This window comes from Papio anubis, chromosome 5 (assembly GCF_008728515.1).
Source record: "Papio anubis isolate 15944 chromosome 5, Panubis1.0, whole genome shotgun sequence".
NCBI classification, from domain to species: Eukaryota; Metazoa; Chordata; class Mammalia; order Primates; family Cercopithecidae; genus Papio; species Papio anubis.
The window spans coordinates 89,090,093-89,112,002 of NC_044980.1; the positions used below are offsets into that span (position 1 = coordinate 89,090,093).

At 36.2% G+C, this 21,910-nt stretch overlaps 2 long non-coding RNA genes and 1 other non-coding gene across 3 annotated transcripts in view; 1 reads left to right on the forward strand and 2 right to left on the reverse strand.

The window, feature by feature from the left end:
• The window catches only part of LOC110743503, a 36,634-nt gene extending 25,485 nt beyond the window's left edge, over positions 1-11,149 (forward strand). The window contains exon 2 of the long non-coding RNA XR_002522655.2: positions 10,510-11,149. This is a non-coding gene — a long non-coding RNA (uncharacterized LOC110743503). The remainder of the gene's footprint in view (positions 1-10,509) is intronic.
• On the reverse strand, positions 5,588-5,691 carry LOC116275056. The gene has a single exon (XR_004184029.1). It is a non-coding gene; the product is annotated as a U6 spliceosomal RNA (small nuclear RNA).
• Positions 11,150-19,278: 8,129 nt separating the features above from the next.
• Positions 19,279-21,605, reverse strand: LOC108586358. The gene is made up of 3 exons (XR_001903571.3): positions 21,513-21,605; positions 20,188-20,276; positions 19,279-19,347 (listed from the first exon to the last, which is right to left on the reverse strand). It is a non-coding gene; the product is annotated as an uncharacterized LOC108586358 (long non-coding RNA).
• Between the last annotated feature and the right edge of the window lie 305 nt (positions 21,606-21,910).

Below are 21,910 nucleotides of genomic sequence, written 5' to 3' on the forward strand. Positions count from 1 at the left end.
ATTTATTAGTCCAGAATCTATATATTCTGGATTATTTAGTCCTAAATAACATCATGAGTAGGAATTCCAAAGTTCAACCTGTTTCTTTTTTCCATTTCTTTTCCAGTATGTGGTAAAGCTTATATCTGCATATCCTTTTCATAGTCTTTAAATTCAAGTCTTCTGAAACAACCGGTGTGACAAGGACAAATACGCCATCTCTTTTGTCCATTTTCTAATTCAATGGTTTGTTTTTGCCACTCTTGAGTTTTAAGAGTTCTTTATATATTCTAGATACTAGCCCTTGTTAGATTTGTGGTTTGCAAGTGTTTTCTCCCCAGTCTGTAGCTTGTCTTTTCAGCCTGTTTAGGGTCTTTCTCAGAGCAAACATTTTCATTTTGATGAAACCCACCTTATCAATTTTTCCTTTTATGAATTGTGCCTCTGGTGGCAAGTCTAAGAACTCTTTTTTTTAAACTTTTATTTCAGTTTCAGGGTACATGTGCAGGTTTGTTCTATAGCTAAATTGTGTGTTATGGGAGGGGTGGTATACATGTGATTTCATCACTTAGGTAATAAGCATAGTACCTGATGGGCAGTTTTTCGATCCTCACCCTTCTCCTACCCTGCACAAGTAGGCCTCTGTGTCTCTTGTTCCCTTCTTTGTGTCCATGTTTGCTCAGTGTTTAGCTCCCACTTATAAGTGAGAACATTTGATGTTTGGTTTTCTGTTACTGCATTAGTTCATTTAGGAAACTGGTCTCCTGCTCCATACATGTTGCTGCAAAGGACATGATCTCATTATGTTTTTATGGCTGTGTAGTATTCTATGGTATATATGTACCACATTTTCCTTATCCAGTCTATGACTGATAAGCATTTAGGTTGATTACATTTCTTTGCTATTGTGAATAGTACTTTGACAAACATACATGTGCATATGTCTTTATAGTAGAATGATTTATATTCCTTTGGGTATGTACCCAATAATGAGATTGCTGGGTCAAATGGTAGCTCTATTTTTAAGTATTTTGAGAAATCACCAAACTGCTTGAAATTAGTGGCTGAACTAATTTACAACAGTGTATAAGTGCTCCCTTTTCTCTGCAGCCTTGCCATAATCTGCTTTTTTTTTTTTTTGTTTTGTTTTTACATTTTAATAGCCATTCTGAATGCTGTGAGGAAGTATCTCATTGTGGTTTTAATTTGCATTTTTCTAATGATTAGGGATGTTGAGAATTTTTTGAATGCTTTGTGGCTGTGTATATATCTTCTTTTGAAAAGTGTCTGCTTATGTATTTTGCCCCCTTTTTAATGGTGTTATTTGTTTTTAGATTGTTAAGTACCTTATAGATTATAGATAGTAGACTTTGTCAGATGCATAGTGTGCAAATATTTTCTCCTGTTGTGTGAGTTGTGTATTTACTCTGTTGATAGTTTCTTTTGCTGTTCAGAAGCTCTTTAGTTTAATTAGGTCCCCCTTGTCAATTTTTGTTTTGGCATCTTCATCATAAAATCTCTGCCAAGGCCTGTGTCTAGAATGGTATTTCCTAGGTTTTCTTCTGGGATATTTATAATTTTTGGTTTTATATTTAAGTATTTAATCCTTCTTCTTTTTTTTTTTTTTTTTTTTTTTGAGTATTTAATCCTTCTTGAGTTAAGTTTTGTATATGGTATAAGAAAGGGATCCAGTTTCAATCTTCTGCATATGGCTAGCCAGTTCTCCCAGAACAGTTTATTGAATAGGTAATCCTTTCTCCATTGTTAATTTCTGTCTGTTGTGTCAAAGATCAGATGATTGTAGGTGTGCAGCTTTATTCCTGGGCTCTCTATTTTGGTCCTTTGGTCTATGTGTCTAATTTTGAACCAGTACCATGCTGCTTTAATTACTGTAGTCTTGTGGTAGTTTGAAGACAGATAATGTGATGCCTCCAGCTTGTTCTTTTTGCTTAGGATTGTTGTGGCTGTTTGGGCTCTTCATGTTGGTTCTATATGAAGTTTAAAATAGTTTTTTCTAATTCTGTGAAAAATGTCATTGGTAGTTTCATAGGAATAGCATTGAATCTGTAAATTGCTGTGGCAGTATGGCCATTTTAACAATATTGATTCTTCCTATCCATGAGCATGGAATATTTTTCTATTTGTTTGTGTCATCTCTGACTTCTTTGAGCAGTGTTTTGTAGTTCTTCTTGTAGAGATCTTTCATCTCCCTGGTGAGCTTCATTCCTAGGTATTGTATTTTTTTGTGGCTATTGTGAATAGGATCACCTTCTTGATTTGGCCCTCAGCTTGGACATTATTATTGAAAAGAAATGCTACTGATTTTTGCACATCGATTTTGTATCCTGAAACTTTGCTGAAGTTGTTTATCAGATTTAGGAGCGTTTGGGCAGAGAGTATAGGATTTTCTCAGTATAGAATCATATCATTTCAAGCAGAGATAGTTTGACTTCCTCTCTTCCTATTTGGATGCCTTTTATTTCTTTCTCTTGCCTGATAACTCTGGCTCGGATTTCCTGTACTATGTTGAATAGGAATGATGAAAGAGGGCATCTTTGTCTTGTTCTAGTTCTCAAGGGGAGTACTTCCAGCTTTTGCCCACCCATTCCGTAGGATGTTGGCTGTGAGTTTGTCATAGATAGCCCTTATTATTTTGAAATATGTTTCTTCAATGCCCGGTTTGTTGTGAGTTTTTAACATGAAGGGATGCTGAGTTTTTATTGACTGCCTTTTCTGCATCTATTGAGATGATCATGTGGTTTTTATTTTTCATTCTGTTTATGTGATGAATCACATTAGTTTGTGTATGTTGAAACCAACCATGCCCTCCAGGGATAAAGCCTACTTGATGGCAGCAGGTTAGCTTTTTGATATACTGCTGAATTTGGTTTGCTATTATTTTGTTGAGGATTTTTGCATCTATGTTCATCATGGATATTGGCCTGAAGTTTTTGTTGTTGTTGTGTCTCTGCCAGGTTTTGGTATCAGTATAATGCTGGCTTTATAGAGTGAGTTGGGGAGGAATACCTCCTTTTCAACTTTTTGGAAGAGTTTAAGTAGAAATGGTACCAGCTCTTCTTTATGTGTCTAGTACAACTCAGTGTGAATCCATCTAGTTCTGGGCTTTTTCTGGTTGGTAGGTTTTTTCTTAGGGATTCAATTTTGGAACTCATTATTGGTCTGTTCCCGGTTTGAATTTCTTCCTGGTTCAGTTTGGGAAGTTGTATGTTTTCATGAATTTATCTATTTCTTGCAGGTTTTCTTATGTGCAGGTTTTCTAGTTTGTGTTCATAATAGCCTCTGATTTTTATTTTTATTTTTATTTTTGCATTTCTGTGGGGTCAGTGGTAATGTCCCCTTTGTCATTTCTGATTGTGTTTATTTGGATCTTCTCAATTTTTTTTTCTTTATTAGTCTAGATAGCAGTCAATCTATCTTATTTATCCTTTCAAATAGCCAACTTATGGTTTTGTTGATATTTTGTATGCTTTTCTGCATCTTAATTTCTTTCAGTTCAGTTCTGATTTTGGTTATTTCTTGCTCTGTTAGCTTTAGGATTGGTTTGCTCTTGTTTTTCTAGTTCCTCAAGGTATGATATTAGGTTGTTAATATGAGATCTTTTTAACTTTTCAGCGTGGGTGTTTGATGCTGTAAAGTTTCCTCTTAATACTGCTTTAACTGTGTCCCAGAGATTCTGGTATTCTATATCTTTGTTCTCATTCATTTCAGATAATTTCCTGATTTTTGCTTTAATTTCATTGTTTACCCAGAAATCATTCCAGAGAAGACTGTTTAATTTCCATGTAATTGTATGGTTTTGAGTAATCTTCTTGGTACTGTTTTCCATTTTTATTGCACTATGGTCTGAAAGTGTGTTTGGTATGATTTTTGTTTTTAATTCGCTGAAAATTGTTTTATGGCTGATTATATAGTCAATTTTAGAGTATGTGTCATGTGCAGATGAGAAGAATGTATGTTCTGCTATTTTGGGGTACAGAGTTCTATAGATATCTGTTAGGTCTATTTGGTTACATGTTGAGTTCAGGTCCTGAATATCTTTGTTAGTTTTCTGGGTTAATGATTTGTTTATTACTGTTGGTGGGATGTTGACATCTCCTATTATTATTGTATTGTTATCTCTGTCTCTTCACAGGTCTCAAACAACTTGTTTTATGAATCTGGGTGCTCCTGTGTTGGGTGCATATATATTTAGGGTAGTTAGGTCTTCCTGTTGAATTGAACCTCTTACCATTATGTAATGCCTTTGTCTCTTCTGATTTTTGTTGGTTTAAAGTCTGTTTTGTCTGAAATTAGAATAGGAACCTTTCCCTTTTTTTCTGTTTTCCATTTGCTTGGTAGATTTTTTCCATTTGTTTACTTTGAGCTTATTGTGTCATTGTATGTGAGATGGGTCTCTTGAAGACAGGATACAGTTAGGTCTTACTTCTGTATCCAACTTGCCACACTGTGCTTTTTAATTGCACATTTAGTACATTTATCTTCAAGATTAATATTGATATGTGCAGATTTGATCCTGTCATCATGTTGTTAGCTGGTTACTATGCAGACTTGATTGTGTAGTTGCTTTATAGTGTCAGTGGTCTATGTACTTAAGTGTGTTTTTGTGGTGGTCAGTAAGTCTTTCATTTCCACATTTAGCACTCCCTTAAGGACCTCTTGTAAGGCAGGTCTAGTGGTAATTAATTCCCTTAGCATTTGCTTGTCTGAAAAGAATCTTATTTCTCCTTTACAGATGAAGTTTAGTTTGGCTGGATATGAATTTTTTTTTTTTTTTTTTTTTTTTTTTTGGAGACTTGCTCTGTCGCCCAGGCTGGAGTGCAGTGGCGCCATCTCGGCTCACTGCAAGCTCCGCCTCCCGGGTTTACGCCATTCTCCTGCCTCAGCCTCCCGAGTAGCTGGGACTACAGGCACCCGCCACCTCGCCCGGCTAGTTTTTTGTATTTTTTGGTAGAGACGGGGTTTCACCATGTTAGCCAGGATGGTCTCGATATCCTGACCTCGTGATCCGCCCATCTCGGCCTCCCAAAGGGCTGGGATTACAGGCTTGAGCCACCGCGCCTGGCCCATATGAAATTTTTTTATTGGAGTTTCTTTTCTTTAAGAATATTGAACATAACTGCTCCCCCGCCACCAATCTCTTCTGGCATGTAGGATTTCTGCTGAAAAGTCCACTATTAGCCTGACAAATTTCCCTTTGTAGGTGACCTTCCCCTTCTATCTTCCTTTATATTTTTCCTTTTACGTCAATCTTGGAAAATCTGAAGACTGCGTGTCTTGGGGGTGGTCGTCTTGTACAGTATCTCACAGGCATTTTCTGTATTTTCTGAATTTGAATGTTGGCCTCTGTGGTGAGGTTGGGGAAATTTTCATGGACGATATACTCAAGTATGTTTCCAAGTTGCTTGTTTTCTCTCTCTCTTTCAGGGATGCCAGTGAGTCATAGATTTTGTCTATTTATGTAATCCCATAATTCTCGGAGGTTTTTTTTCATTAAGATATTCTCTTTTCTTTATGTTTGTCTGACTGAGTCAGCTCAGAGAACCAGTCTTTGAACTCTGAGAGTCATTCCTCAGCTGGGTTTATTTTGAAAATTATGGAACGCCTCATGAATATATGTGTCATCCTTGTTCAGCGGCCATGCTAATCTCTGTATCATTCCAATTTTAGTATATGTGCTGCCAAAGACAGCACACATCTAAGAATTCTTTGCCTAGACCTCAATCCCAAAATTTTTATACAATTTTTTTTCTAACATAGAATGCAAAACAGTTTTGCAAATTACACTTAAGTCTGCAATCCATTTTGGGTTAATTTTTATGTGTAATAAAATGTGAGGTGTATGTTGAGGTTCATATTTATTTGTTTTCCTATGGATTTGCAATTGCTCCAGCACCATATATTGAAAAGGCTGTTCTTCCTCCATTGAATTGCTTTTGCACCTTCATCAAAAATCAGTTAGGCATATTTGTTTGGCTCTATTTCTGGGTTTTCTGTTCAGTTCCACTGATATATGTGTCTGTCCTTCTACCAATATTATACAATTTTGATTACGATAGCTACATAATAAGTGTTGAAATTAAATGGACTGATTTCTCTTACTTTATTAAAAAATTTAAAGCTATTTTTCTTCCTTTACTTTTTCACATAAATGTTAGAAAGAAAGATGTTGCCCATATCTACAAAAATTCTGCCTGGGAATTTGAAAGGAATTGGATTAAATCTATATGTCTATTTAGGGAAAATTAATATCTTTCATATGTTGAGTCTACCAGTCATTAAATAAAGCCTGACTCTCCATTTATTTAGACTTTTTTTTTTTATTTCCTTCATCGGCATTTGGTAACTTTCAGCATATAAATACTGTTTATGTTTTGTTGAATTTACACTCAAGTACTTCATTTTTTGAGTGATTGTAAGTTGTATTTTTAATTTTGGTGTTTATGTGTTCATTACTAGTATAATGAAATAGAATCAATTTTTGTACGTTCATTTTCTATCCTATGACCTTGTTGAACTCACTTAGTATTTTTAGGAGATTTCTTGTAGATTCCTTAGGAATTTCTGTGTAGACAATTATACCTACAAATAGAATTAGTCTTGTTTATTTCTTCCTAATCAATGTAATTTTTATTTCCTTTTCTTGCTTTGTTGTACTGAATAGAACTTCCAGTAATATGGGTGAATAAGAGTGTTTTATATAAAAGCAGACGTCTTTGTTTTCTTTCTGATCTTTGAGGGAAAGCATTAAATTTTTCATCATTAAGTATAATAGTAGCTTTATCCAGTGGAGGAAATTCACTTCTGTTTCTAGTTTTTTTAGAGCTTTTGGTACGAATTGGTGTTGAATTTTTTCAAGTGCTCTTTCTCAAGTGGAATGATCATGTGATATTTTTCCTTAGTTTGTTAAATGGTGTATTACACTGATTGATTTTCAAATGTTGAACTAACCTTACATCCCTGAAATAAGCCCACTTTGTCATGGAATATAATTAATTTCTCTTAAATATTACTGAATTCTATTTGCTTATATGTTCTTAAGAACTTTTTCATGTATTTTCATGAGTGATATTGGCTTATGATTTTCTTTTTTTGTACTATCTCCCTATGATTTTGATATCAGGGTAATAATAGCTTCATAACATAAATTAGGAGTGTTATCTTATATTTTCTGGAGGAAGCTGTGTAAAGTTGGTGTTAATTTTTCTGTAAACATTGGGAAGAATTCTCCAGTGAAACCATCTGGGCCTGATAACTTATTTTGGGAAAACTTTTAAATTATGAATTCAATTTTCTTGATAGTTATTGGACTACACAAATTATTTCATTCTGAATTAGTTGTTGTACTTTGTGATTTTCAAGGAATTGGTCTATTTCATCAAAATTGCCAGAGTTTTGCATGTAGAATTGCCACAGTATTCCCATATTAACTTTTTAATATCTGCAGGATCTGTCATGATATTCCCTGTTTTATTCTTAGTATTGGTAATTTGTGGATTTTCTTTTTTTTCCCTTTGTCAGTCTTGCTAGAGGTTTGTCAACGTAATTGATCTTCTCAAAGGATGAGGTTTTAGTTTTTTTGAGTTTTTGTGTTGTTTTTCTGGTTTCACATTAATTTGTGATTAATGATTTCTGCATTTTCTTCTATTTATTTTGTGTTCATTTTTCTTTTCTTTGTCTAGGTTCTTGAGGTAGGAGTTTAGGTTACTGATTTCAGACTTTTTCTCGGTTCTAATGTAGGCGTTTAATGCTGTAAATTTCCCTCTAAGCACTGCTTTAGCTGTATCCCACAAATTTTTATATGCTGTACTTTCATTTTTATTCAGTTCTTTTGGGACTTCCTCTTTGATCCATGGATTATTTACAAATGCATTGTTTATCATTCTGTTGTTGATTTCTAGTTTTCTTACATTGTAGTCAGAGAATACAATTTGTATGGTATCAATCCTTTAAATTTGTTGAGGTTTGTTTTATGGTCTAGAATATGATCTATCTCAGTATAGGTTCCATAGGCTCTTAAGAAGAGTGTGTATTCTGCTATTTGTCTGGTGGAGTGTTCCATAAATGTCAATTAGATTCTATTGGTTGATAGTGTTGTTGAGTTTTTTATATTCTTGCTGATTTTCTGCCTACCTATTATATCAATTGTTGAAAGAGGGCTATTGAAGTTTACAACTGTAATTGTAGATCTGTCTATTTCTCTTTTCAGTTTCACCAGTTTTTGTTTCAGATATTTCATAACTCTGTTGCTTTTTGTATACACATCGATGTTTATATATACACACAGATATTTCATAACTGTTACTTTTTGTATACACTTCTATGTTCTCCTGGTAGAGTCACCCTTCTAACATTATGTAGGGCCAGGCTCAGGCAATGATCCATGCCTATAATCCCAGTGCTTTTGGAGGCCAAGGTAGGAGGACTGCTTGAGGCCAGGAGTTTGAGACCAGCCTGGGCAACAAAGTAATATCCCATCTCTGCAAAAAATAAAATAAAATAGAATAAATTAGCCGGGCATGGTGGTGCACACCTGTATCCTAGCTACTCCAGCGGCTGAGGCAGGAGGATTGCTTCAGCCCAGGAGTTGAAGGCTATAGTGAGCTACGATCATGCCACTGCACTTCAGCCTGAGTAACAGAGTGATATGCTATCTCTAAAATAATAATAATAATAAATTTTTTAAAATATTGTGTAATGTCACTCTGTATCTGGTAAATTTCTCTGCTCATAAGTCTATTTTATCTGATATTAATATAACTATTCCCACTTTCTTTGAATTAATTTTTACATGGTATGTCTTTTTCTATCCATTTACTTTGTTATATTTATTTCAAATATTTGAAGTAAGTTCCTAATAGACAGCAGGTAATTGAGTCATGTTTTTAATATGTTCTGCTAATCTTTGTCTTTTAATTGGTGTATGTGGACACACTTTTTTATCCATATAATTTACTTCTTTAAAATTCAATAACTAATGCATACACAATGTATAAAATTTTAAAGATACTAAAGAGTTTCTGATATTAAAAACATTGAACTGAGCATGGTGGTTTATGCCTATAATCCCAGCACTTTGAGAGGCAGAAGCAGAAGGATCATCTTGAGGCCAGGAGTTTGAGACCAGCCTGGGCAATGTAGTGGCATCCTGTATCTCCAAAAATAATTATATATGTATATAAGCTGGGTGTGATGGTACATGCCTGTAGTTCCAGCTACTTGGGTGGCTAAGCTGGAGGGATCTCTTGAATCCAGAAGTTCAACACTGTAGTAAGCTATGATCATGCCATTGCACTCCCACTTAGGTGGCAGAGCAAGACCTGTCTCTAAAAAAGAAAAAAAATATATTAAAAAGTCAGTTCCCTTCCATTCCACCTCTTTCCCCAGTCCTCCCATCCCCTTCCCAAGAGGTAACCATGTTTTCCATTTTGATGTTGTCTTCTATCAGAGTTGGTCTACAAAATGAAAACATATACAGGACTATATAAAATATAAATGAGAACAAAGTATATGTATTGTTCTACTTGTTGCCTTATATATAATTAATAGCACATCTTGAAGATCTTTTTATATTGGTACATATAGAATACTGGCAACATTTAAATAAAAATAGTTTCTTCCAGTTTCAAACGTCTTAGAAGTCAATCTCAGGAAGTATGTTCTCGTATAGAAGATTAAATCTAAAAATCTACATGAGTTGAGACATTTATGGAGCAGAATGGAGATTGTAATTTATGATGAAATATGTAAATTGGTAAATATTTAGAGCTTGAATAAGAAATAATTTTGAAGAAACATAATGGCAATCTATTTATAAGCCATACATTTCCAGAGAGTTGTGAAGTTACTTACCAGCAACTGCCCATATGGCCAACAATAATGGAGGAAGACCAAGAAAAGAAAAGGCAATATTTTAAGTCAAAATTTAGCTCTGGAAACTTTGTAAAATACTTCATGTCAGTATTACCTTACTATTATTATTACCCAAATGGAGGAAAGCCTAATATCCCATGAAATAAAACAAAATTCTAGATCTTAGAACCTTTCTAAGTTCTGAGAGAACTGCAAAATAAAGACTGGGTGATTCATCTATTTAAACAAGACATATTAGCTACTTAACTGTGTTTGAGACACAGTTCTAGTCAATGAATAAGATAGACAAGGTCTCTGCAATCTTGGAGCTTACATTCTGGGGAAGGCAGTGAGAGGAAAGAAAATTAAAACATAAAAACAACACAAAACAAAAAAGCCAGGTAGTGGTATGCACTGTGATGAGAACAAAGCAGGGTTATGTTTTACCAAGACACAAGAAGATTATTGTATAGTATTTGGTGTTAGAAGATGATGTTACACTGAGAAGCCCAGGAAACCATATCCATAATCCAAGAAAAAGTCTTTTGCTTACATTTCTCAAGTTTGCTCTGTCCTCCTCTGACCTCTTTCTGGCCAAATTCTTAAAGCCACAGTGTAATTCCACATTCTTGGTAAAGCCTTCTAAAATATTCCTGCCAGGAAGAAGAGAGTGCACCTGATGTAGTAGCCACTGTAAGAACTGTATTGGAGAATGATCGGATTGGCCCGTGCAAGAGGGATTGGAGAGAAGAAGAAACCGCAAGCAGAAAAACCAGATGAGGAAATTAAGCTAAATATTAACTATCTCAAGAATATTCCCAGAAGTGACTGCTAAATTTAAGTCCCTGCTTACAATGAAATACTGTATAGCAGGGGTTCTCAAACGTTTTGGTCTTAGGACCCTTACAGCCTTAAAAATTATTGAGAACTCCAAAGAACTTTCAATTATGTGGGTCATAACTACTGATATTTACTGTATTATAACTTGAAACTGAAAAAATTTAAAAATATTTATAAACATTGAAAAATAATAAACCCATTGTAAGCTAATATAAATAGCATGTTTTTGTTAAACATCACTTTATTTTCCAAAGCAAAAAATTTAGTGAGAAGAGAGGCCTTCTTTTACATTTTAATATCTGGCTTATGAGAAAATAGCTGAGTTTCTCATTTCTGCTTTTCCATTTAATCTGTTGGTGTATGTTTTATTTAAAGTACAGTTAACCCTTGAAGAACATGGGTCTGAACTGTGCAGGTCCACTTATATGTGGATTCTTTTCCAATAAAAGTTGCAGATGTGCCTGTCTCTCCTGCCTCCTATTCACCACCTCTACTGCCTCAGCCACTCCTGAGTCAGCAATACCAACCGTTCCTCTTCCTCCTCCTTCTCAATCTACTCAGCATGAAAATGATGAGGATGAAGACCTTTATGACGATCCGCTTTCACCTAATAAATAGTAAATATATTTTTTTCTTATAATTTTCATTTATTTATTTGTTGAGACAGAGTCTTGCTCTGTCACCGAGTCTGGAGTGCAGTGGCACGATCTCGGCTCACTGCAGCCTCCGCCTCCCGGGTTCAAGTGATTCTCATGTCTCAGCCTCCCGGGTAGCTGGGACTACAGGCACACGCCATACCCAGCTAAATTTTGTATTTTTAGTGGAGATGGGGTTTTGCCATGTTGGCCAGGCTGGTCTCGAACTCCTGGCCTCAAGTGATCCTCTCACCTAACCCTCCCAAAGTGCTGGAATTACAGGTGTGAGCCACTGTACCTGGCCATGATTTTCTTAATAAGATTTTTTTCTCTAGCTTCCTTTATTGTAAGAATACAGTACATAAGACAAAAAAAAAAAAAAGTGATTTGTTTATGTTATCAGTAAAGCTTCTGGTCAATAATATGCTATTAGCAGTTAAGTTTTGGGGGAGTCAAAAAGTTATATGTGGATTTTCAACTGCATGGGGGCCAGCTCCCCTAACCCCCATATTGTTCAAGGGTTAACTATATATGAGAAAAAATCCAACCTCACACAGGTAAGTAATAAATTGCTTTTTAAAAATGTAGATATTCTTCTTTGATAATACACCAAGACTTGACAAGTGGTAGTGTCTTAAAGACTGGTTTCAGTGTGGATTCTGCAACCATGTCAATGGAACTTCCCATATTCTATGAAATTAAAATCCACTGGTCTTCCTTGTACTTTGAGTGGATCTTTTATCCACACATGAGTTTGTGTTATACATTGGCTATTTGGGCAATATTCATTCACTGAATTAGTCAGATCCTACAAATTTTTCAGTATTTCTTTATATAATTTTTTTTTAAAAATCAGGAAGTCTTCAAGTTCATGGTGGTGGATATGTTTTCCAGAACTCTAATTTTTGTTTGAAAGCTCAAGTTTTATCATTAGCATCAAATGCTGACAGTTGCTTTTCTGGAAGTTACAAGCTCACTTCATTTATTTTTGAGAAAATGTTTGCCAAGTACCTAAGTCTGAATAAACACAGTTTTCCTATCATTCCTTTAAATAAAATTGCTTTTCATGACAAAGGTGATTAGTTTAACTTACAACTCAACTGATTTTCCTCATGAGCTCTTTTTGTCCATTGTGCTTTCTGTTGCAGAAGTATTTTATAAGCACTTTACATCACACAGAAAATATTTAAAATATATGTACTCAAGAATTGAGAAGTAATAAAATTAAATTTTTTTTTTTATTTTTAGTTTTTTAGAAACAAGGTCTCACTCAGTTGCCCAAGCTGGAGTGCAGTGGTGCAATCATAGCTTACTGTAGTCTCAAACTACTGGACTCAAGTGATCTTCCTACCTCAGCCTCCAAAATAGCTGGGACTACAGGTATACACCACAATGCTAGTTAATTTTTTTTTTTTTTGTAGAGATGGAGTCTTGCTTTGTTGCCCAGGTTGGTCCTGCACTCCTGGCTTCAAGTGATGCTTCTGCCTCGGCCTCCCCACAAAGTGCTGGGAACATAGGCATGAGCCACGGTGACTGGCCAAATTAAAATTTTTCTTTTTTTTTTTTTTTTTTTTTTTTTTTTTACCAAGAACATTATTAAGCTAAACTAACTTTATGGAAAATAATTGTTTCTTTCTGTTGACTGGTAGTGAATGGTGTTGAACAATAAGAGAGTGATGACTAGAACCATTTGGTGCCGTTCCCTGATTGTGGTAAGGCACCAGCCATTTTTCCCACTATTGCTTTTGTGCTATCAGTGCAATGAAAAAGGCAAATTATGTGTTCCTGTATTTATGAAAATAGTTTACTTCTGGATCACACTTGTGAACCACACTTTGAGAATAGCTACTGGACAAAAATGTGAATGGATGATCTATTACTATGCACAACAATATGGATGAGTGTCAGGAATATAATGCTGAATGATGGAAGCCAGACCCATAATAATATAGGCTACAAGATCTTTTATATCTAAAATACAAAAACAGGAAAAGCTTAACTTTGGTGTTGGAAATTAGGAGAAGGGTTATCCTTAGGGATGCTGAGTGTAATGAGGCATGAGGCATGAGGCATGAGGCATGGGATGCTGTGAATGTTCTGTCCTGAGCTAGATGTTGGTTACAAGGGTCTGTTCAACTATGAAATTCATTAGCTGTATGCTTATAATATGTACACTTTCTGTGTGTATACTATATTTCAATAAGAAGTTCAGAAAATAATACTTATGTTCTTGTGTTTTGTTTCCTACCTCAGTTAATGGAAAGTTCTGGGTGGTGGCCTCTGAGTAGTAATAATCAAGAAAAAGTGACTTTTTGCTTTTTTCAATGCTAGCAATATTAGCTGTTTAAAAGGTTTTGCCTGGCTTCAAATTAAAGTCTATCGTTTTTAGGATGCTATGTGACTCACACTAGGTGAACACTGACCATGTTTTCCTATGGAATTTTTTAAAATGCAGTGTATGTGGTTGGATGCAAGCTGTCTATGGGTTTATGACCTTCAATGCCACTTTATATTTTCAGTTGACTGTTGTATCTGGAAGGAGATCATAATGAAGCAGAGGCCCTATTTTATGCCTGTGGTCCAGCAGAAGGGGCTGGCTGACACGGAATTAATGTATTCCGTTTATTCATGCTATGGCTGGAGAGGTAGAATTATTCTGCAGGAGAGGTAGAATTAGAACCAAAAAACATTTTAGGCATTTGGCCTTTGCTAAAATAATATTTCTCTCCCAGTCTTCTCTTCCACCTTCCCTACACATTTAAGTTTTCTCCCTCTTCCAGCTTGGCTGAGGCCCTGCCTCACCCACAAAGCCTTTGCCAACTTCTGCTGCCTGTGGCTACTCCCCTCTTTTGAACTCAGCACTCTTTTTTATATTGCCAACCCTCCAGTTTATTTGTTCATTAATTCAATTTATGTTAGTAAACTTATCTAACTCCTACATGTGTAGGTTTAGGATCCAAAGACAAATATTTCAGACCAGCTGGATAGAAGAAAGACAAGTGGAAAGCTCACTTCAATACGGTCTGGCAAGTGTGACACTAGAGAGAGGCACAGCAGGCCAGGAGAACAACTGGGAGGCACAAAGTGGGTCAACATCAGGGGAAGTTTAGAGTCAGATAGCCCTCAACTTGAGCCTTTGCTTTGTTATGTACTTTGTGGGGTGTTTGGCAAGTTACTTAAGGTCACTAAATTTCAGTTTCTTCAGGTGAAAAGTGGAGATATTAGGTGTTCCTATCTTAGGGGGCATTGTGAGGAGTAAATGAAGCTGTGTGCAGAACAGCTCCGTAGTATATGCCTGGTACAGGATAAGTGCTCAGTGAATGTGAGATATTATCACTATTATTTTTTATGTGTATAATGTCATGGCCCATGTGGTGAATTGTTCGAGCTATGTCATAACAAATACATAATCTCAATTTAACTCAAAGTTTTAATTTGTATTTCTTGGACTCATAGAGGTTCAGGCTTAGCACATAATCACACTCCTCAAGAGCATCTCTTTTGTTTTTCTTCCCCATCTACTTCTATTATGCATTCAGGAGCTGGCCTTCCTAAGACGCTTCCTTCAAAACTATTTTTGTTTCTCATCCATTCTGCCCCTGTCTCATGGCCCCAAAGTGGCTGTCACAAACCTATGAGACAGGTATTATGCCCATTTTATAGATAAAGGAAGTGAGCCTCAGAGAGCTACTAAGTAACTTATCCAAGATTATACAGCTAATAAGTGACGTTGCCTAGTCTATGTCAAAGTTGCCGGCCTGGCCAGGCATGGTGGTCCACGCCTGTAATCCCAGCACTTCAGGAGGCTGAGGCGGAAGGATTGCTTGAGCCCAGGAGGTGAAGGCTCCAGTGAGCCATGTTTGTGCCACTGCACTCTGGCCTGGGCAACAAAGTGAGACCTTGTCTCAAATAAAAAGAAAGAAGGAAAGAAGGAAGGAAGGAGGGAAGGAGGGGAGAAGAGAGGGAGGGAGGGAAGAGAAAGCAAGAAAGGGAAGGAAGGAAGGAAGGAAGAAAGGAGACAGAGAAAGAAAGAAAGAAAAGGGAAAAGAAAAGGAAAAGAAAGAGAAAGGTAGGTGGTTGGCATGACCAACCAAAATTCCTTATCTCTCATTTTCTCCACAGAAGACCCTACTCTGTCTCCTGCTAAAGGTCTGTCAGAGCCTGTATAAAGGTTTTGAGGTCACTTTCTTTTGGAGCAGGATGTCTAAAGCTGATGCTGTATGTTGCCCGATGAACAGCCATTCCCTTCCCCTTTCTTCCTTGTTGTTAAAGCCTGTCTCCCACGACAGAGGCTGAAAATGCCAAATACCAGTTTTCCCTGCCTCTTTGTTGCTATGGTGTGGGTCTGTGACTCAGTCCTGGCTAATGGGACATGAGGAGAAGTTTGCTCAGAGGCATCTGAAAAGGGTTTGTCTCCTTAGTACAAAGATATATAAGAGGAGTCTCTACTCTCTTCCTACCCTTCCTGTTTTGAACATTGCTTTGTGAAGACATGATGCTTTGGGCTGTGGCAGCCATCTGGTGTCTATAATGTTTTGTGCCCCCTCTTCATGCATTTTAATCTCAGATGGTAAAAGACACCCTCAAGTACACTAGGACTTACCTATAATTAATTATGCTATTCAGAACATGTTATGTAAATGTTAACATGACCATGGTAAAGAATAGAATATTTTAATGGAAATGTTTGTGAGGAGGCAGAAACCTTTGAAATTATCTAGATTATCAACTCTTCATTTCACAGAAAAAAGAAACTGATATCCAAAGCTTTTAAACTCTTTCCTAAAATTATACTTGGTTAGTGACAGAATCTGGCATAGAAGCTAGGCCTTCTGACTCTATTTCAAACATTATTTCTGTAAGACATTTCTTGATGAATAAGACATCACTCAGTTGGAACTGTGCTACTTAAAATATTTGTGACAAGTAAGTGACCATCTGAAGTGATTCAACTTGTTTGATTCATTTTGTTTCTGAATAGTTCCAAGCTTAGGTGGCTATTTAGTGAGACTATCTGATATTCTTTTTTTCTGAGATTCTTCCTTAAATTTAGTAAGTTGTTTGAAACAGAAGTACCATGATTTTAGTCATTCTGCAGCAGAGAAACCAAAATTCTGTGATGCCCTTTCTCGGTATGATATTAGTCAGAGAAGGAAGAGATGTATTACTCCCCAGTGCCATTATTTGTAATTGTGTACTTCACTAAAGGAGATTATAATTAATTTTATTCACAACATATATTTTCAGTGTTATTTTCAACAGAGTTTAGGTCATTATGGATTACTTGAATGTCACTTTGCCCTCCCTTGGCCTGTTGTGGATTGATTTGTAGTCTCTAAGAACATATTCTGAACTCCTAACCTCTGGTACCTAGAAATGTTACCTTATTTGGAAACAAGGTCTTTATAGATGTAGTCAAGTTAAGTATCCTTGTCATACGGAAGACAAGGATCCCCACTCTTACCACTCCTCTTCAATATAATACTGAAAGTCCTAGCCAGAACAATCAGGCAAGAGAAAAAAATAAAGGACATTTGAATTGGAAAAGAGGAAGTAAAATTGTCTCTCTTTGCAGGTTCTTTTATTAAGAAAACTCAAAGGTTCCATCATAACACTCCTAGAGCTGGTAAGCAAATTCAGTAAAGTTGCAGGATACAAAATCAATATGCAAAAATCACCAGTGTTTGTACACACCAATAATGAAATCGTTGAAAAAAAAAATCAACAAAGCAACCCCATTTACAACCATTGCAAAAAAAAAAAAAAAATATCTAGGAATAAATTTAACCAAGGCAGTCAAAGATTGCTACAAGAAAAACTACAAAACAGTGATGAAAGAAGTTGAAGAGGACACAAACAAATGGAAAAACAGTCCATACTCATGGACTGGAAGAGTCAATATCATTAAAATGACTGTGCTGCTCAAAGCAATATACATATTCAATGCAATGTCTATCAAAATATCAATGTCATGTTTCACAAAAATATTTTAAAAATCCTAAAATGTATATAGAACAAAAAATGAACCAGAAGAGTCAAAGGAATCTCGAGCAAAAAGAACAGAACTGGAGGTAACACACTGCCTGACTTCAAAGTATATTACAAGGCTATAGTAACCAAAACAGCATCTTATTGGTATAAAAATAGACACATGGTCAACGAGGAACAGAATAGAGCGCCCAGAAATAAACCCACGTATTTAAAGTCAACTAATTTTCAACAAAGGTGCCAAGAACATTTATGGGGAAAGGACATGCTTTTCAATAAACGGTGTTGGGAAAATTAAATATCCATATGCAGAATAATAAAACTGGACCTCTATCTCTCCCCATATACAAGAATCAACCCAAGATGGATTAAAGATTTAAATGTAGGACATGAAACTATAAAACTACTAGGGAAAAAAACATAGAGAAAATACTTCAGGACATTTGGTCTAGGCAAAAATATTACAGCTAAGACCTCAAAAGCACAGCCAACTAAAACAAAAATAGACACATGGGACTATATTAAACTAAAAATTATCATCAGAGCAAAGGAAACAATCAACAGAGTGAAGAGACAACCTATTGAATGGGAGAAAATATTTGTAAACTATTCATCAAACAAGGAACTAATATCCAAAATATACAAAGAACTCAACACAACAATTAAAAAAGCAAATAATCCCATTAAAAATTGGGCAAAGAACATGAAAAAAAAGTTCTCAAAAGATGACATGCAAATGGCCAATAGGTATATGAAAAAATGCTGAACATCCCTAAGCATCAAGGAATTTAAAATTAAAACCACAAAGAGATATCACCTTGCCCCAGTCAGAATGAATCTTATTAAAAAGATAAAGATAATAGATGCTGGTCAGGATGTGGAGAAAAATAAATTATTATACACCATTGATAGGAATGTAAGTTTGTACAACCACAATGAAAAACAATATAGCGATTTCTCAAACTAAAAATAGAACAACCATATGACCCAGCAATCCCTCCCCTCTAATACATATCTATCCAAAGGAAAAAAAATCAGTATATCAGAGTGATACCTGCACCCCTATGTTTATTGCAGCACCATTCACAATAGCATAGAAATGGAATCAACCTAAGTGTCCATCAGTGCACAAATAAAGAGAACATGGTATATATACACAATAGAATATTATTCAGCCATGAAAAAGAATGAAATCGTATCATTTGTAGTAACATGAATGGAACTGGAAGTCATTATGTTAAGTGAAATAAACCAGGCACAGAAAAACAAACTCTGCATGTTCTCACTCATATGTGGGAACTAAAAAACTTGACCTCATGAAGATAGGACTAGGATAGATACCAGAGGCTGGGAAAGGGTGTGAGGGTAGGAAGGGGAAATGAAGAGATGTTGGTGAATGGGTACACACTTGCATAGAAGACATAAATTCTAATGTCTGAGAGCAGACTAGGGTGACCATAGTTAGCAAAAATAGATTACATATTTCAAAGTAGAGAGATGAGAGGGCCTTCACCCTTGAATCAGGGAGTGAGCATATGACCTAGGTATGGACAATTAGAACAACTAATTCCTAGATATGCGAATTAATTTAGGGGTGGGCACATGAGCTAAGTTGGCCAGTTCAGAGTAAATCTTGAATCCTGAAACTCATGTGTAAGTCACAATAAGAAATGCTTTATTTTCTCCAATTTACTTAGTCTAGAGGGGAGCTGCTGGCCACCCATCTGGCCATCATGCATCATCTGAGAAGGTAAATTAGTATCCTGTGGCTGCCATAAGAAATCATCATAATTGGTGGCTTAAAACAACATAACTTTATTCTCTACTAGTGCTAGGGGCCAGGATTCTGTTCAATGTTCATTTCAATGGGCTAAATGCAGAATGTTGACAGGACCTTGCTTCCTCCAGACGCTCCAGGGGAGAATCGGATCCTTATGTCTTCCAGCTTCTGGTGGCTTCGTCAGTCCAATCGCTGCCACCATCTTCACATTGTTCTCTTCTCTTCTGCGCATATCAAATCTTCCTCTGCCTCACTCTTAAAGACAATTGTGATTGATTAGATTTAGGGCCCACCCAGATCAACGAATAATCTCCCCAAGTCAAGATGCTTACCTTAATCATATCTACAAAGACCCCTTTTTCCTTAAAAGGTAATATTTACAGGTTCCAGAGATTAGGGGTTAATGTCTTTGGGTGACCATTATACAGCCTACTAAAGAAGTCAACACAGAAAAGTAGAGACACTGGGTTCTGATAACACTATCAGTTGGCGGACCTTACATGTTGAAGGCATGGAGGTAACTTTTCTAGCTTTGATCTTACATCGGACTCTAAGTTTAAAACCAATATCACATATATGGAATCAAATTAAAATAACACCAATGTAGAGGCAGTTGTACCACTTCTGTGTCATATATCAACAATGGTATTTAGTAAGTATTTATTGATTTTGTTGCTATTCATTTTTTTCCTTCCCTTCCTTCTTTTTCCTTTCCTCCCTCCCTCCTTCCCTTCTTTTTTTTCTTCTCTCTCTCTCTACCTTGTTTGGTTAAAACCCAAACAGATTTATGAAAATATAAAATGATATACACACATTAGCACTTTTGTGTTCAAGACAGTGTGTAAATGGGGGCATACGAGGATATAACAGCTGGAATTATAAAACTGTATGCAATTTATACTTTAAAAACACACAAAGATCATAGATAGAAAAGAGTTAAGTGGAAGTCTAAAAATAAAGACTGGAAAAAGCGCATTTATGTTGCCATAGAAAGGAGGGGGGCATTGGGTTTGTTTGAAAAGCAGTGAAGGTAAAATTACAGATATATTGGAAATTTTCTGAAAAGTTTTTACTGATGGGTTATCTTATACCCACCTTACTAATGTATATGTAAATAGCTATATTTCTGTCTATCTGAGATGATTTTCTTGAGAGTCTGTTATGATTTCTGAATCCTTGTAGTTCTAACAGAAACAGAGGTAAAAGAATACAAATTATTACTCAAAGATAGACACATAATTGATAAACATTGTCTATGAGAAGTAAGTTGGATAAACCAAACACTTTATTCTTGGAAAGAGCTGTTCTATGATACAAATCTATTCAGGGAGAGAAACAAATTTAATTCCTGCCCCCTGCCTCGCCATTCTTCTTCTTTTTCTTCTTTCTCTTTTTCTGTGAAATTCTACAGTTCATCAGTTACTGCACTATGTATCTTTGGATCCCTCTGAGAAGGTCAAGCTCCTAATAACTAATAAGTAACTAATAACTGTAGTTACTCTGATCAGCTTCTAACGTGTCTCCACCTTGCACTTCTCAGACAGCGAGATAAATAAAAATAGCATCAATATAAGCATTTCCAAACCAGCAGAAATTCTTACCCAAAGGTCTTAACTGGCCATTGGTTGTAGCTGCAGAGACTTAAGAAGGGGCAGAGTGGTTTCTTAGCCCCATATAGACTGGGTGTCTTCCCTTAGTTTATCTCCACCTGATAACTGGTCCAAAGCTAGGGGACCAGGACCTTACAACCATTGTTCCAATGAACAGTAGGAACTCTTCAAAACATAACCAGCCTTCTGGGAGAAGGCAAATGGAGCATAAAAAATCAAATGTAGGCTGGGCGCGGTGGCTCATGCCTGTAATTCCAACACTTTGGGAGGCTGAGGTGGGCAGATTGCTTGAGCTCAGGAGTTCGAGACCAGCCTGGGCAACATGGCAAAATCCTGTCTCTACAAAAAATACAAAAAATTAGCCAGGGGTAGGGTGGTGGTACATGCCTGTAGTCCCAGCTACTTGGGAGGCTGAGGTGGGAGGATCGGTCAAGCCTGGGAGGCAGAGGTTGCAGTAAGCCGAGATCACACCACTGCACTCCAGCCTAGGTGACAGAGTGAGACCCTGCCTCAAAAAAAGAATTAAAAAAAAATGTATTTTAAGAATCCGTTTATTGCAGATAGTAATTCATGTGTTCACCTTTTCTGGCTTCTTGATTTCTAGGTTTAACTTTCTCCCCAACTTGGTTCTACCCAACAGCTCTTTTGGCCGCTCCTCCCTGGAATCGTTTCCTGTCATGACATTTTTAGAAACCAAAATAACAGCATTTACAATGTAACAGCTAAATATTCCCATAGAATATCTTGGTAAAACAAGCATTTTTGCATGGTAGTTTTTAACACACTATTGGCTATGTATTCAGACTGAACCTCTTGAGTGTCCACGGTTTCTGGCTAACCAATGGGCTGATTGCAGGATTGTTCGCTGTCACTCCGTAATCACATGTGGCATACAAAGCTGGCGGCATCCTGGCTTCCAGGCTCTTCTTGTGTAGTGTCTTGTTTTAATGTCAGAACACACATTTATTCAGGGAGTGAGGGGGAGGGTGCTTTTAATAATAAGAGGCAGCTGTGTAATTCTCTGTAAAAAATGAAGCAGAAGAAGTACCTTGTAATATTACATGGGGTTATGAGATACCGCAAATGGAATGTTAGTTGGACAAATTCAATATATTTTGAATTCTTTGGATTTTTTTAAAAGAAGATAATCACTTGTGCTTTTTTCAATACAATTATTTACGTAGCCTTTTACATCTTCAATTTTCCAA